Source organism: Dasypus novemcinctus, chromosome 3, assembly GCF_030445035.2.
Source record: "Dasypus novemcinctus isolate mDasNov1 chromosome 3, mDasNov1.1.hap2, whole genome shotgun sequence".
Classification (NCBI taxonomy): domain Eukaryota; kingdom Metazoa; phylum Chordata; class Mammalia; order Cingulata; family Dasypodidae; genus Dasypus; species Dasypus novemcinctus.
In genome coordinates this window covers 150224373-150240820 of record NC_080675.1, presented here as the reverse complement: position 1 = coordinate 150240820, position 16448 = coordinate 150224373, and the positions used below count along the sequence as shown (strand labels likewise).

The window sequence follows — 16448 nt, the reverse complement described above, 5'->3', positions numbered from 1 at the left end:
TAAATGGCCCCATGGATGTGGATGGTCGGGAACGTGTACTTTGAGTCAGTGTAGATGTTGATCGTTTGTCCTTGGGCCAACCGCAGCACTTGGACCAGCGCCCAGGGCTCGGCCCGCTCTGCTGACCATCCTTGGGGTAGGGGCGCCACTTCTATTACCTCCTCAACAGTGGTGACTGCATACCCTGCACATCTCTTTCCATCCTTAATGAAGCTACTCCCATCGTGAATGGTGTTCGCTCCGCGGAAGGGAGTGATTTGTCTTGGAGATCTGGGCGACTAGCACAGACCTCCTCCGTCACTTCTATGCAGTCGTGTTCGGGAGTCCCATCTTCTTCAGGTAAAAACGTCGCCAGATTCAGGTTGCGCACGGTTTCTATGGTTATCCGGGGATTCTCACAGAGCAAGCCCTGGTAGTGTGCAAGCGGCGGTTGGATATCCATCGGTGTCCGTGTGAGTTCATCAAGGCGGTGACAGCGTGAGGGACCATGACGTGGAGAACCTGTCTGAGCGTCAATTTGTCGGCTTTCTTAACAAGTGTCACTGTGGCTGCCAAGGCCTTCAGGCAGGGTGGCCATCCAGCAGCTACTGAGTCCAACTGCTTGCAGCGGTAAGCGATGGGTCTTTGCCGAGGCCCGACCGTCTGTGTGATGACCCCAAGGGCCACCTTGTTTTTCTCGTGCACGAACAGGTTGAAATCCCGAGTTACGTCCGGGAGCCCCAGGGCCGGTGCTCGTCCAAGGTGTTCTTTGATTTCCTGAAAGGCTGTTTGTTGGGCCTCTCCCCAGACCAGGGGTGGGGGAGGGGTCCCTCTCTGGGCCCGCTAAAGCTTCATAAAGTGGCTTGGCTATTACTGCATATCCGGGAATCCAGATGCAGCAGGAGCCTGCCGCCCCTAGGAACTCACGGAGCCGCCTCTTCGTGGGGGGTCGGGATGGTGCAGATCACCTTCTTCCTCTCGGGTCCGAGGGGCCGCTGCCCCTGTGTGATACTGAATCCCAGGTACCTGACCGTTGGCAGGTCTGGGCCTTCCTCCAGGACACCTTGTACCCAGTTTGTGTCAGGAGCTGGAGGAGGGCCTGGGTCCCTTCCCAACAATCCTTCTTTGCTCTACTGGCGAGCAGGAGCTCATCGACAGTAGGAGGGTGCACCTGCAGTCCTCCTGGGGGTAGGTTGCCAGGTCTGCCGCCAGTGCCTCTCGAAAGAGTGGGGGAGAGTTTCTGAAGCCTTGTGGGAGCCGGGTCCCGGTCAGTTGCGTTTTCTTTTTGGTATTGGGATCTTCCTACTCAAACGCAAGCAGAGGTTGACTCACTCACAGGGGACAGTCGTAGGCAGAAGGCGTCCCTCAGGTCCAGTCAGGTAAACCAGGTGGCTTCCAGCGGCAGCTGCCGCAGTAGAGTGTAAGGGTTGGGGACAACTTGATGCAGGGTGAGGGCGGCGCTGTTGATGGCCTTTAGGTCCCGTACTGGTCGATATCCAGTCCCATCTGGCTTCTTTACTGGTAGTAGAGGGGTATTCCAGGGTGACTGACACTCGACTAGGATCCCCTCTTTCCTAGGTGGTCTATATGCTTGGTTATGCCCAACCGCGCCTCAAGCGGAATCAGATATTGTCTTTGTCGGGTCAGGAGTGCCCCAAGTTTTAAGGTGACAATGACCGGCGCATGATTCCGTGCCATCCCTGGGGGGTGTTTTCTGCCCAGATGTCGGGAAACAGTTCTCATAACATAACTCCTCCAGGTTCTGGATCGGGCGCTCGTCCGAGTGTAGCCTCCATTCTTCGTCCCGGGGAACAGAGACTAGGAGAGCAAGACTGGTCCCGAGGCTTAGGGTCTCGGGCCCTCCAGATTTGAAGGTGATCTGAGCCCCCAGTTTGGTCAAAAGATCCCTTCCGAGCAGGGGGATCGGGTATTCAGGCGGGTATAAGAATTCATGGGTCACCTCGTGGCCACTGAGCCGGCAGGTCCTAGATTGGCAAAACAGTTGCCAGTCCGATCAGCAACCCCCCGTCGCTCCTATGATGTTAACAGGTTTTCCGCTGAAGGGGGCGACGTGACCACAGAGTGCTCTGCACCAGTGTCTACCATAAAGTTCACTGTCTGGCCCCCAACTTGTAACCTGACCATGGACTCGTGGGGGCCAAGTTTCAAAGAGCCCAGTTGCCCCTCTTCAGTGTCCAGGTTTGCCAGTCCGATCTGATGGTCCTGGGGCTCAGGCCGGTATTTTCCTCTCGGAGTGTCTCCTCGGTGCGCCTGCGTCTTTTGGGGGCACTCATTCTTCCAGTGTCCGCTCTCCTTGCAGTAGACACATTGGTCTCTGGCCAGTGGGACCTTCTTGGCATTGGTTCCCCCTTTCCGGGGTGGCCCTTCTTGTCCGGGGGGTTAGGTTTCCCCAGGGCTGCTGCCAGTAAGGAGACCTGCTGCTTTAGCTTCTTCTTGGCTTCCCGTTCGTGACCTCGTCTCGATTGACAAAGACCTTGTTCGCCACTTCTAGCAGTTGGGTAATATTCATGCCCGCGAAGCCATCGAGCTTTTGTCGCTTCCTTTTGATGTCTGCAGCTGCCTGTGCGAAAGCAGCATTCACCACCCTCTGCTTTTCCGGAGCTTCTGGATCAAAGGGAGTGTAAACCCAGAAGTCCTCACAAAGCCGTTGGTAGTAGCCTCCTGGAGATCGTCAGGCTTCTGAACAACCACGGTCGTCTTTGTCGTGTTCATGGGCCGCTTGGCACCCTCTCGGACCCCTCGAAGAACTGCCTCCCAGTAGTGTCTGAGCGCGGCTTGCCCTTGCTCGGTGTTGAAATCCCAGTTGGGCTGGGTGTGTGGGACTGCCGTTCAGGTCCATTCTTCTGGGTCCAGGTTGCCAGGCGGGGCCATCTCTCCTCCGTATTGAACAGAGTTAGGAGGAGTTGGTGACAGTTGTCCCAGGCAGGACGATAGGTCTGAAAAATGGACTCCATGAGAGTGATGAGGGCCTGGGGCTTTTCAGAGTAAGAGGGGGTGTGGTGTTTCCAATTCAGGAGGTCTGTGGTTGTAAAGGGCTGATAGTAGAGGATAGGCTGGCCAGGCTGGAGTGTCCCATTCTCGTCCAGATGGGGCAGGCCCTGTGTCTTCCGGAGGGCATCTGGAAGGCTGGCTGAGCCGACCAGAGCCTTCTGGCCACCAGGGTCCCTGAGTCCCCCCCCAAAGTGGATGCGTGGTGGGAGGTGGTAGCCAGTGGAGGGGCACAGCAGGAGGGTTTGCCTATGGTTCCGGGCCTGGAGGAGAGACCGAAGGAGGGGGGGAGCTCTCTGGGAGGTCTGGTAATGCACCAGGGTTTGGGGGAAGGGCTGGTGCAGTAGGGGTGTATGGTGGTGGCAAAGGCAAGTGGTCCTCTTCTGAAACCTTGCCTCCTGAGTTACTAAAATCCTACTCTGTCCCTTCTTCCCAGTGCATACTCGAACCCGCGGGGGCAGTGTTTGGGCAATCTCTAACCAGGAGTCAATATAGGGGAACTGGTCAGGGTGCCCTGGATCTCCAGTGACCACTAACCATACCACACGAAACCTGGGTATGTCCAGGGTCCCCTCTGAAGGCCAGTCAACACTGAAAGCTGGCCACTCTGATTTACAGAGTGTTCGGAGTTTTTTTTTAAATTCATCTGAATGCCATAATCTCCAGAAAAGCCCTTTTTAAAATTCTTAAGCATGCAGGTCAAAACGGTGGGTTTTGACTGTGATGAACCCATCCCTGTGTCGGTGGCGTGAGACAAAGGATGGGGGTGCCCCTTTCGAGGCCTCTCAGATGCTTGCCTGTCCACGTCTCTCGCCAGAACTTAGGCTTGTCTTGGCTAAGGCATCTGTGCAGAGTTCGGATTGGCCGTTATGCCGTATGACGTAGCTGTAGAACGCAGGTTAGGGCCCACTTTGACTCCGTAGCGCACACTGTGGAGCCAGAGACTGGTACGACAGGTGCAAGCCCCTGCTGTTCTCGTTCACTCACACACTCCCTCAGAGTTTAAACATGACCTTCCCCGGGACCTCTCCTGGGTCTGCCCTGTTCTGTATTCTTGTTAACCAAGAAATTAGGAGGTGATCAGTCTCCTCTTCTGTCTGGAGATGGGCCTGACTGGGACTAGACCCGGCACCTGGGGCCTTACCTTTTCTGAAGTCTTCTGGTATTGTTTGGTCCCTCTCTCCACTGAGTCAGGCCGGGTCACAGGGATGTGGCCCTGCACAAAACTCCTCGGAATGAGGTCCCATCAAGTGGATAGGTGGCACCTACCATGTTCATCTGGAGCTCACCGCTGGCCATGCCTGCTGTCTCCCAAGCCGGAGGTGCAACGGGCCTGCTTGGTTGGGTTTCCTGGTCAGGGAACCAAATGCTGAAGAAGTCCAGGTCTGGCCAAAAAACACAAGTGACACTCGGAGAGATGGAGGAACTCAGGTTTTATTACGTGCGCGGACCCAGAGGAGAGTTTGGTCTCCAAATTCTGGGCCCCGAACTGCGGTTTTCAGAGGCTTATATAAGGGGCAGGAAGCAAGCAGGAGTACAGAAACAAATTTTGCTGTTAGCTGAGATAAATGGACACAGGCTGAGGCAATGGCTGCTAACTTAAATTAGCCCGCTGACACACAAGCGGGTGCACACCCTGCAGCCCACAGCACCCCCCCCCCCCCACCGCAAGGGCTGCATTATCAGACAGCAGCTCGTTTCAGCATTGCACAACTGGAAAGAAGGAAGGGGAAAGGAATTCCCTCCAGAGAGGGGAAGGGGATTCCTTCAACACTAGCAGCGAAATAGATGGGCAGTCTACTAAATTTCTTCTGGATCTGTATAAATAGAAGAGTTCTGGGTCCAGTGAACGAAACCCTAACTCATATTACAGATGCAAAGAACCATAGCCCCTTAATTGATTCCCAAACTTGAGACAGTTTACAGACCCAGAACCCTTTGAATGAGATGGAGGCCAGGTCTTCTTGGGGAAGGATCCTATTAAACTGCCCAAAATTTATACTGTTCATCTTTCTCCCACCTTTCCCCAAGATCTACAGTCTTTTACCAGAGTAACTCTGCACTGGGGAAGAGGAAATTATTAGACATTTTGGGGATTATTAGACACTGGCTCAGAAGTGACATTAATTTCAGGAAACCCAAAACTTCCACCAGTGGTCCACCAGTCAGAGTAAGAGCTTATGGAGGTCAGGTGATTAATGGAGTTTTAGATTAGGTCCATCTCACAGTTGGTCTAGTGGGTCCCTGAACCCATTCTGTGGTTATTTCTGCAGTTCCAGAATGCATAATTGGAATAGACATATTCAGTAACTGGAAGAATCCCCACGTTGGATCCCTGACTTGTGGAGTGAGGGATATTATGGTTGGAAAGGCCAAGTGGAAGCCATTAGAACTGCCCCTGTTGGAAACTGAGGCACAGTGATCTCACAAGGAGAGATTTGCTGTTTCCATGGCTATGCTTGCAACCTAAGGAATGTGGTAATTAAGAGTTCCAGCAAACAGGATAAAGCTGTGAAAGGCTGAAAAAAAAGATGAGTAGATAACACTTGTGTAGTAAATAGAACACAAACTTTGTACCTTGAGATAAGATTTTTTGAATTCCTTAGACTATGAGTTATGTTGATGGTTAACTGCATATTGCTGCTTCTACCCACGTGGACTGGGGTATATATAGAGCTCCTTGTGAACAATAAAGTTATCTGATGAGTCTCTACTCGCAGACCCCCTGATCCCAGCTCTCTCGTTCTTTCTTTCTTTCTTTCTTTCTTTCTTTCTTTCTTTCTTTCTTTCTTTCTTTCTTTCTTTCTTTCTTTCTTTCTTTCTTTCTTTCTTTCTTTCTTTCTTTCTTTCTTTCTTTCTTTCTTTCTTTCTTTCTTTCTTTCTTTCTTTCTTTCTTTCTTTCTTTCTTTCTTTCTTTCTTTCTTTCTTTCTTTCTTTCTTTCTTTCTTTCTTTCTTTCTTTCTTTCTTTTTCTCTCTCTCTCTCTCCCTTTTCTCTTTCTTTAATTCCCAATACCCTTCGGGTCCAAATCTCCAACATCTGGCGCCCAACATGGGGCCCAAAGAAGTCAGTGAGTCTTCCAAATCAGTATCAGGAACCTCGGAAAAGACCTCATTGAGGGTCGTGTGTGATGTTCAAAGCAGTGTGACTCATCTTCTTTTAGGTAAGTAACATTTTCCGCGAAATCATCAGGGTAATGGGTAATCGAACTGGACGTGTGGAAGAAAATTCACAAGTGTTAAAAACCTTGTTGAAAGCTAGTGGGGTGCCTGTAAAAATTGTGAGTTAATAGAATTGTTTGTGGATGAATCTTGAGAACCTTATGTTGAGTGAAGCAACCCAGGCATTGAAGGACAAATACTACATGACCTCAATGATATGAAACAAGTAAACCAAGCTGCCTCAGAGAGCTAGAGACTGGATGATAGGCTTAAAGGAAATTGGGGGGTAGAGGAAGGATGCAAGCTGACACCTACATGGGTGAAATCTATAAACAGGAATAAGTATTTGTACAAGGAAGGGATAAAATGGGGGCGTCGGGTTACCTTTGGGTGGGGTTTTGCAGGCTTGAGGGGGGCTAGGGATGGGAGAAAGGGTAATATTGCCCAAGAAATTGGGGAGAGGGCGGGGGAACATACGATCATAGGAGATTGTCAGATATTTGGTTGAGAGTATAATGCTGAGAAAACTTTTTCAAAAATATAATAAGGAAGGTTACCTGTTTAAGATGCTTAAAGGGGATAATCTGATACAGGACAGGCTTCTTGGTAGTGTGTGAGTGCTCATTTTGCCATAGTGGATTATCATTGGACAGAGACCCATATAATGAGAGTGAAGGTATACCCACATTCTGGGGAGTACTGATGTTCTCAAATAGAGGGAATTGTATCTCTCAAGAGAAATGGTGGCTCCCAGTGCATTAGGGCAGTTGAGCATGTCAAGCCCTCAACATTGTTGCAAGTATCTCTGAACATGGCCTTCAAGCAATGAAGATTGACTGTCACTATGGGCCCTAAGGGGAGGGGGAGAGAGGTATTGAATAGATGGAATCAGTGTAACTGTGTGGGCAATAGAAGTGTTCCACAAGAGTACACAAGGATTGATATAAGACATGTTAAATTACTCCAAAAATGTATAGGGGCTGATAGGCTAAAATGTAAATCATAATGTAAAACATAAGATAACTAAAACTTTAGAAAATGATATAGTCTATAATATAAATCACAATGTAAACCCAAATGTTACCTTGTTTGAAAGCTATTGTCTCAATATCTGTACATCAGTTTCAGTAAATAAAGCTTGAACATGTAAAAAGATTATTGCTGTGGAAGGGAAAAGGATTTTATGTTGGATATGTGGGAGCACTGTATATTGTATATATAAATTACCATGATCTAAAACTTCTGTGAAGATAAGCTTAATAATTAGGAAAAAGAAAAAAGAAAAAGAAAGGACATAGACACTGAGGAAAAGACGGAAGTAGTTGCCTTGCCAATTTGCATACAGGGCAACACTTATTGCAGTGATGGAAGGCAATAACATCAAAACAAAGTTTTTCCATTTTTAAATTTTTTGATACCCCAATTTATTTTTACCCTAATCTTCCTAAATTAATATGTATTCTATATCTATGTATTCTATATCTGTGTATTCTATATCTAATCTTTAAACTCACCACTATACTCCATTTTACTATTAATGGAACCTGGCAATATACTGGGCTTCATTTTTGAAGAAGTTTTGGATCACAGAGAGGTTCAACAATGGCAGGGGAGAAATACTGGTGTGGGATATTATTGACAGGGGATACATACTTGGCAGGGAGTTCTCCAGGGCATATATCCAGGGTACATAAAAATGTTTGGATATTTTCATAGTGGAAACAATTAAAAACAACAACTAAGGGAGTGCTGAGTTCCTAGCCAGGGGAGCTCTATTACAGTCCCTAAAGGAACAGTAGCAGTCCCCCAAGTGCAACGGCAAAGACCAAAAAAGTAGGAAGTTCCGACAATGAGCCCTTGATACTAATGACTATGCTTGTGAGCCTGTGCATCTGAAATAAGAACATAGCTTAGAGCTGCAGGGTGCCTAAGAGTTGCCTCCTGAAAGCCTCCATGTTGCTTAAGTGTGGCTAGTCTCAAAGTCAAACTCAGCATGTAAATGCATTGCCTTCCCCCCAGCATGGGACATGACTCCCGGGGATGAGCCTCCCTGGCACTGAGGGATTACTACCAAGTACCAGTTGATGATGTAACTAGAAAATGACCTTGAATAAAAGGGTCAACTCGGACCAGCAGACTATCTCAATCTACATATAATACCAGGAGTTAAAAATGCTTTTTGACCTCAATCAAAGGGGGAAATGGAATGGACAAATGAGTTTATATGGCTATGAGGCTCCAAAAAGAGCCGGGAGGTTATCAGAGGAGTTGCCCTTATGCACACCTCAGCAGAGTCCCAGAGACAGATAAAGTAGATACAACCTCAGGTATTGGTTTTTCTGAGGGCTGCAGAGACCCACAGGTTCTATGGTCATGGCAGATGGAGTTCAGTGCTATGTCAGTTGGCCCTACTTTGGAGTTTGTGTTTCTGTGTGATGGAGCTGGACTCAGATGTGATCTTTGTCCACAAGCCTCTCCTGTTACTTTTACTGGAACTGTAGTTGGTGCTCGGGTTTAATGTATACCCAGGGGACCTGAATCTCTGGACTGACCATGTGATAGCCAGGCCCTGGGCCTCAACAGACTTGCAGCTCCTACACTCTGGTTTATTGGACTTACTCCACTCAGCTAACATGGAGGTGAAGAAGGTCAACCACCACACCAGGGAGCCAAGAGTGCCTATAACTGAAAGCAGGAGAATTGCATTCACCATCTATGTGGAATCTAAGCCCCCTCTTGATATAGATGTGGAGTGGACAGAGCCATTCTAGGGTCCACAGGATGTAGGAATAGAGTATGGATTAGAGTTGACTTACTGATATTCTATTCATGAACTACTGTGATTAGTAATAAAAGAAAATGTGGCATTGGTGTGGAGAAAGTGGCCATGGTTGCTGCTGGGGGTAAGGAGTGGGAGGAAGAGATGTGATATGGGGGCATTTTCAGGGGTTGGAGTTGTCCTGGGTGGTGCTGCAGGGATAGTTACCAGACATTGTATAGCCTCCCATGGCCCAGTGGGTGGACTGTGGGAGAGTGTGGACTATGATGTGGACCATTGACCATGAGGTGCAGAGGTGCTCAGAGATGTGTTCACCAGATGCAATGAATGTCTCATGATGATGGAGAAGGTTGTTGTTATGGGGGGAGGAGTGGGGTGAGGGGGCTGGGGGGTATATGGGGACCTCATATTTTTTTAATGTAACATAAAAAAAAATAGAAAAAAATAGAATTGTTTGCTTTAATACAAAAGCACTGTAGTTGGTTTCAGCCTCAGGGACATAATGTCTTAAATCCAAAACAGTGGAAACATGTAAAGAAAGCTTTATGAAGAGCATATCAGAAAGGGGAATCCATTCCTTTATCTGCTTGGGCCTTGTGCCAGCAAATTGTTGCCACCTTAGATCCTTTACAATCAGAGGAAGATGATAAAGAAGAAATTATTATATTTTCAAAACCCATAAACAAACAGAAAATGGAGGGCCATTTGAAAGAACTAAATTCTGAGCCAAAAGGCGGAGGAGAATCTCCTGACTTTATGCCTAATCCTAGTTCTAATCCTTTTATAGGTAAAAAGACAACTGTCTACTATAATGAAATATCCAATCTAAGCATGTGTCAGGGATCCTTTCATATTCATTACTGGAAAAATAACTATAAAAAATAGTGCCTTGTTTTTTAAAAATGATGCCTTGTATACATGTCTGTCAGAAAGTGTGCTGCAGGATGGAGATACCATCACAATAGCCAGAAGACAATGAGGTATATGGATTCCTGTCCAAATGAACTAAATATGGCAGTCATCACCTGAAAGTCAGCTATTGCTCCACATGGTGCAAGAAATCCTGAAAAGGACAAAAAGATTTGTTGGACTCCTAATAATTAGTATAATGGGACTAATTGGAATCATCACAGCTGCTGCAACCGCTTCTGTAGCTTTGCATAAGACTGTTCAGACTCAACAATATGTGCATGATTGGCATAAAAATGCCAGTGATTTGTGGCATAGCCAAGAGCACATTGATGAACAGTTAAATAATCGGGTTAATGATTTAGAATCAGCTGTTTGGCATATTGGAGATCAATTGTATAATTTAAATTTGTTAAGGGGATTGAAATGTGATTGGAATGAAAGCAACTTTTGTATTACTCCTCTCACCTATAATTCATCTGATAGAGAACGGAAAAAAATTAAGAATCATTTGTTAGGCCATAAAAGTAATATCTCTCTGGAAATAATTGAATTACAGAGGAAAATATTAGAAATGTCTCAAAATCAAATTCATGTAACCAATGATAAGGATATTTTCTCAGATATGATTTCATATATTACAAAATTTAACACAATTAATTGGTGGAAATCACAGCATTTCCTGTCAGCTTTAGGAATATTTTTTCTGTTGCTCATGATTCTCACTTGTGCCGGACAGTGCTTTCAAAGAAAATTGCAAAGCGTAACAGCCATGGGACATGCAAATAATCAGGTGCTAGCAAAAGCACTTCAATAACTTCCCCTAGTCGAAGAGCTTGGTCGGTAGTCAATGACGGGTAAGACTCTCAGAGGAAGGCAACCTAAGACAGGCATGGTCACCTTGAGTAAAACAAAAAGGGGGAGATGTTGGAAACTGAGGCACAGTGATCTCGCAAGGAGAGATTTGCTGTTTCCATGGCTATGCTTGCAACCTAAGGAATGTGGCAAATAGGATAAAGCTGTGAAAGGCTGAAAGAAAAGATGAGCAGATAACATTTGTGTAGTAAATAGAATTTTTTAAATTCCTTAGACTATGAGTAATGTTGATGGTTAACTGCATGTTGCTGCTTCTACCCATGTGGACTGGGGTATATATAGAGCCCCTTGTTAACAATAAAGTTGTCTGATGAGTCTCTACTCGCAGACCCCCTGATCACAGGTCTCTCATTCTTTCTTTTTCTTTCTTTCTCTTTCTTTCACTCTCCCTTTTCTCTTTCTTTCATTCCCAATACCCTTCAGGTCCAAATCTCCAACATGCCCCTATTTAGCAAAATAGTAAACCAAAAGCAGTACCAGATTTCTGGAGGAACTGCAGAAATTAGTGCCACCATCAAGGATTTGAAGGATGCAGGGGTGGTGATTTCCAACACATCCCCATTCAACTTTCCTATTTGGCCTATACAGAAAACAGATGGATCTTGGAGGATGGCAGTAGATTATCATAAACTTAACCAGGTGGTGACTTCAATTGCAGCTGTTGTCCCAGATGTGGTATCATTGCTTGAGCAAATCAGCATGTTCTCTGGTACCTGGTATGCAGCTGCTGATTTGGCAAATGCCTTTTTTCAATTGCTATTAGTAAGGACCACCAGAAACAGTGCTTTCAGCTGGCAAGGCCAGCAGTATACCTTCACTGTCCTGCCTCAGAGGTAAATCAACTCTCCAGCCTTATGTCATTATATTGTCTGCAGGGATCTTGATCAACTCTTCCTCCACCAAGACATCATACTGGTCCATTATATTGATGATATCATGTTGATAGGACTTAGTGAGCAAGAAGTAGCAAAGACTAGACTTAGTAAGGCATTTGCTTGAGAGAGGATGGGAGATAAATCCAACTAAAACACAAGGTCCTTCCAAACAGTGAAATTCCTAGGTGTCCAGTGGTATGCGGCATGTTGAGATACCCCTTCTAAAGTGAAGGATAAGCGTTGTATGTGGCTCCTCCTATGACCAAAAAAGAGGCACAGTGCTTAGTTGGTCTCTTTGGATTTTGGAGACAACACATTCCTCATTCAGGTGTGCTACTCTGGCCCATTTACTGGGTGACCAGAAAAGCTGCTAGTTTTGACTGGGGACTGGAATAAGAAGAGGCTCTGCATCAGGTTCAGGCCACTGTGCAAGCTGCACTACCATTTGGGCCATATGATCCAGCAGATCCAATAGTGCTGCTAGTTTTCATGGCAAATAGAGATGCTATCTGAAGCCTTTGGCAGGGAGCTATAGGAGAATCACAATGCAGACCCTTAGGATTTTGGAGCAAAATGCTCGCATCCTCTGCAGATAACTACTCCCCTTTTGAGAAACAGCTTTTGGCCTCTACTGGGCCTTAGTAGAGACTGAATGCTTAAACATGGCCATCAAGTTACCATGAGACTTGAGTTGCCTATTATGAGCTGGGGGGGTATTGTCTGACCCACCAAACCATAAAGTTGGGTGTGCACAGCAGCACTGCATAATAAAGTGGAAGTGGTATATATGAGACAGGGCTCAAGTGGATCCTGAAGGCATGAGTAAGTTACATGAGAAAGTAGTTCAAATGTCCACAGTCACCACCCCTGCCATGTTACCTTCTCTTTCCCAGCCCACAGGTTTGGCCTCTTGGGGAGTCCTTTACAATCAGTTGACTAAGGAAGAGAAAACTTGGGCCTGGTTTACAGATGGTTCTGCACAACATGCAGGTACCAACCAAAAGTGGACAGCTGTAGCACTGCAGCCCCTTTCTGGGACATCCCTGAAGGACGGTGGTGAGGGCAAATCCTCCCAGTGGGCAGAACTTCGAGCAGTGCACCTGATTGTTCATTTTGCTTGGAAGAAGAAATGGCCAGAGGTGAATTTGTACACTGGTTCATGAGCTGTTGCCAATTGTTTGGCTGGCTGGTCAGGGACTTGGAAGGAACATGATTGGAAAATTGGTGACAAAGAGATCTGTGGAAGAGGTATGTGGATTGACCTTTTTTTTAAAGATTTATTTATTTATTTTATTTCTCCCCCCGCCCCCCACCCCTGGTTGTCTGTTCTCTGTGGCCATTTGCTGCATCTTTGTTGTCCGCTTCTGTTGTTGTCAGCAGCACGGGAATCTGTGTTTCTTTTTTTTTTTTTTTTAAGATTTATTTATTTATTCATTTCTCTCCCCTTTCCCCCCCACCCTGGTTGTCTGTTCTCTGTGTCTATTTGCTGTGTCTTGTTTCTTTGTCTGCTTCTGTTGTTGTCAGCAGCACAGGGAATCTGTGTTTCTTTTTGTTGCATCATTTTGTTGTGTCAGTTCTCCATGTGTGCAGAACCATTCCTGGGCAGGCTGCACTTTCTTTCACACTGGGCGGCTCTCCCTACGGGGTGCACTCCTTGCGCATGGGGATCCCCTACACGGGGGACACCCCTGTGTGGCACAGCACTCCTTGTGCACATCAGCACTGTGCATGGGCCAGCTCCACACAGGTCAAGGAGGCCTGGGGTTTGAACCACGGACCTCCCATGTGGTAGACGGATACCCAAATCACTGGGCCAAGTCTGCCGCCCTGGATTGACCTTTTTTAGTGGACAAAAAACATGAAAATTATTGTGTCCCACATGAATGCTCATCAGACGGTAACTTCAGCAGAGGAAGATTTTAATAATCAAGTGGATAAGATGACCTGCTCTGTAGCAAACGCTCAGCTTCTTTCCCCAGCCACTTCCGTCATTGCCCAGTGGGCTCATGAACAAAGTGGCCATGGAAGTAGGAATGAAGATTATGCATGGGCTCAGCAATACATACTTCCCCTTAACAAGGCTAACTTGGCTACAGCCACTGCTGAGTGCCCAATCTGCCAGCAGCAGAGACCTACACTCAGTCCCTGATATGGCACCATTCCTCAAGGTGACCAGTCTGCTACCTGGTGGCAGGTTAACTACACTGGACCACTTCTACCATGGAAGGGGCAGTGATTTATTTTAACTGGAATAGACACATACTCTGGATATGGGTTTGCATTTCCTGCATACAATGCTTCTTCCAAAACTACCATCCATGGACTGATTGAATGTCTTTTCTTCTTTTTTTAAAGATTTATTTATTTTTTATTTATTTCTGCCCCCCCCCACCCGCCGTTGTCTGCTCTCTGTGTCCATTCACTGTGTGTTCTTCTGTGTCTGCTTGTATTCTTGTCAGTGGCACTGGGAATTTGTGTCTCTTTTTTTGTTGTTGTGTCATCTTGCTGCATCAGTTCTCTGTGTGTATGGTGCCACTCCTGGGCAGGCTGCACTTTTTTCACACTGGGTAGCTCTGCTTATGGGGCACACTCCTTGCATGTGGGGCTCCCCTATGCGGGAGACACCCCTACATAGCACGGCACTCCTTGCGCGCATCAGCACTGTGTGTTGGCCAGCAAACCACACATGTCAGGAGGCCTTGGGTTTGAACCCTGGACCTCCCAAGTGGTAGGCAGATGCTCTATCAGTTGAGCTAAATCCACTTCCCCCTAAATGTCTTATCTACTGCCATGGCATTCCACACAGCATTGCTTCCAATCAAGGAACCAATTTCACAGCACTTGATGTGTGGGTATGGATGCATGCCCATGGAATTCACCAGTCTTACCATTTTCCACATCAACCTAAAGCAGCTGGATTGATAGAATGGTGGAATGGACTTTTGAAGACTCAGTTATGGCACCAACTAAGTGGCAATACCTTGCAGGGCTGGAGCAATGTTCTCCAGCAGGCTGTGTATGCTTTAAATCAGCATCCACTCTATGGTGCTGTTTCTCCCATAACCGGGATCCATGGGTCCAGGAATCAAGGGGTGGAAATGGGAGTGGCACCACTCTCTATTACTCCTAGTGACCTACTAGGAAAATTTTTGCTTCCTGTCCCTGTAACCTCAAACTCTGCTGGTTTACAGGTTTTAGTCCCCAGAGGAGGAGTGTTGTCACCAGGGAACACAACAATGATTCCACTGAACTGGAAATTAAAACTGCCACCTGGCCCAAAGTGTTTACTGAATCAACAGTAAAAGAATGGAATTACTGTACTGGCTGGGGTGATTGATTCTGACAATCAAGGGGAAATCAAGGGGAAATTATGCATCTACATAATGGGGGTAAAGAAGAGTTTGCCTGGAATACAGGAGATCTTCTAGGGCATCTCCTAGTACTGCCATGTCCTATGATTAAAGTCAATGGAAAATTGCAACAACCCAAACTAAGAAGGACTAACAATGGCCCAGAATCTTCAGGAATGAAAGTTTGGGTCACCACACCAGGCAAAGAACCACAACCAGCTCAAGTGCTTGCTGAGGGTAATGGAAACGTGGAGTGGGTAGTGGAAAAAGGTAGTGATAAACATGAACTTTGACCATGTGACCAGTTACAGAAATGAGGACTATAATAGTCATGAATCTTTCTTCCTTGTTTTATTATAATGATTATTGTATATGTACACAAAATGAATTTCTTTGTCTTCTTTCCCAAACTTTCCCCTTATCATATAACAAGTTATATCCATTTCATGTCATAACATTTGAGGATGTCAAGTTTGAGAATGAATATTACCCAAGAACTTGCACCCTATTCTCTATGGAATTAATGCATTTCTGGTTGTATGCAGGAAAGTTGAACATTGTTAGGTGGAAATATATGCATATACACATGTCTGTTATTGTTTTTACTTAGAGACTAAGTATGGTTTAAGGTAATATGTATGGTTACTGAGTTGACAAGGGGTGGACTGTGATGGTTAAGCTATTGTGTCAACTCAGCCAGGTAATTGTGCCCAGTTGTTTGGTCAAGCAAGCACTGGGCTGTAGCGAGCAAAGGAGGTCATGATGAAGTCAAGAGTTCATGTTCCCTGTTACGTACCTGCATGCAGGTCGAAACAGGACAGGAAATGCAAACAATTCCATGAACTACATTCTTCGCTGAAGTGACTGTTTTTGTTTATAAGGATGTTCATCCAGTTAATTAAAAGAGGGCGTGTTCTTGGAGGCAGAATTAAAGACATCTGCTGTTTTCATAAAATTCTAAAAAGAACTTCGTATAAACACCATTATACTCATATGAAATAAAAGCATGGAGCTGACTCTCTGTTTTGCTGAATGCCTGAGAGAGCTTCAGTCCTCCTTATTACCAATTATCCTGACTGCTGACTCTTCTCTCCGTCTCCGTTTCATAAAATTTAACCCTACACTGGGCTAACTGTAATACAAGGGCATTTATGGACTTCAGTCACCATTGACTTTACTGCAGTGGTAAATCATAGATAGCTGGTTATAATTATACCAATTAGGGAGATTGCCATTAGCAATGAGTGACGCTTAACCCAATTAGTTGAATGCCTTAAAAGAGGAAGTGATTTCAGCATTGAGAGAGAATTTCCCAGCTCATCTTTAGACAGCCAACATCTCCCAGAACTTATCAAGAACCTTCAACGGACTTTCATTGCAGCCCCTGGTTGCAACCTGCCTGCGGAACCTGGACTTGTGCATCCCCATGACTGCATGAGAGATGCTTATAGAATCGCATACTATTGACAGATATCTCTTGTTGATTCTGCTTCCCTAGAGAATCCTAATTA

The 16448-nt window shown here is 46.1% G+C and overlaps 1 long non-coding RNA gene across 2 annotated transcripts in view; it reads left to right on the top strand.

Annotated features, from left to right (window-relative positions):
• The window catches only part of LOC131278035 (uncharacterized), a 52691-nt gene extending 36692 nt beyond the window's left edge, over positions 1–15999 (top strand). Inside the window, exons 1-3 of one of the 2 annotated variants that reach the window (XR_009185153.2) lie at positions 4607–6150; positions 12481–12835; positions 14779–15999. This is a non-coding gene — a long non-coding RNA (uncharacterized lncRNA). Of the gene's footprint in view, positions 1–4606; positions 6151–12480; positions 12836–14778 lie in introns of those variants that run through there. The other variant, XR_009185154.2, reaches the window with a different exon arrangement.
• The last annotated feature ends 449 nt before the right edge of the window (positions 16000–16448 follow it).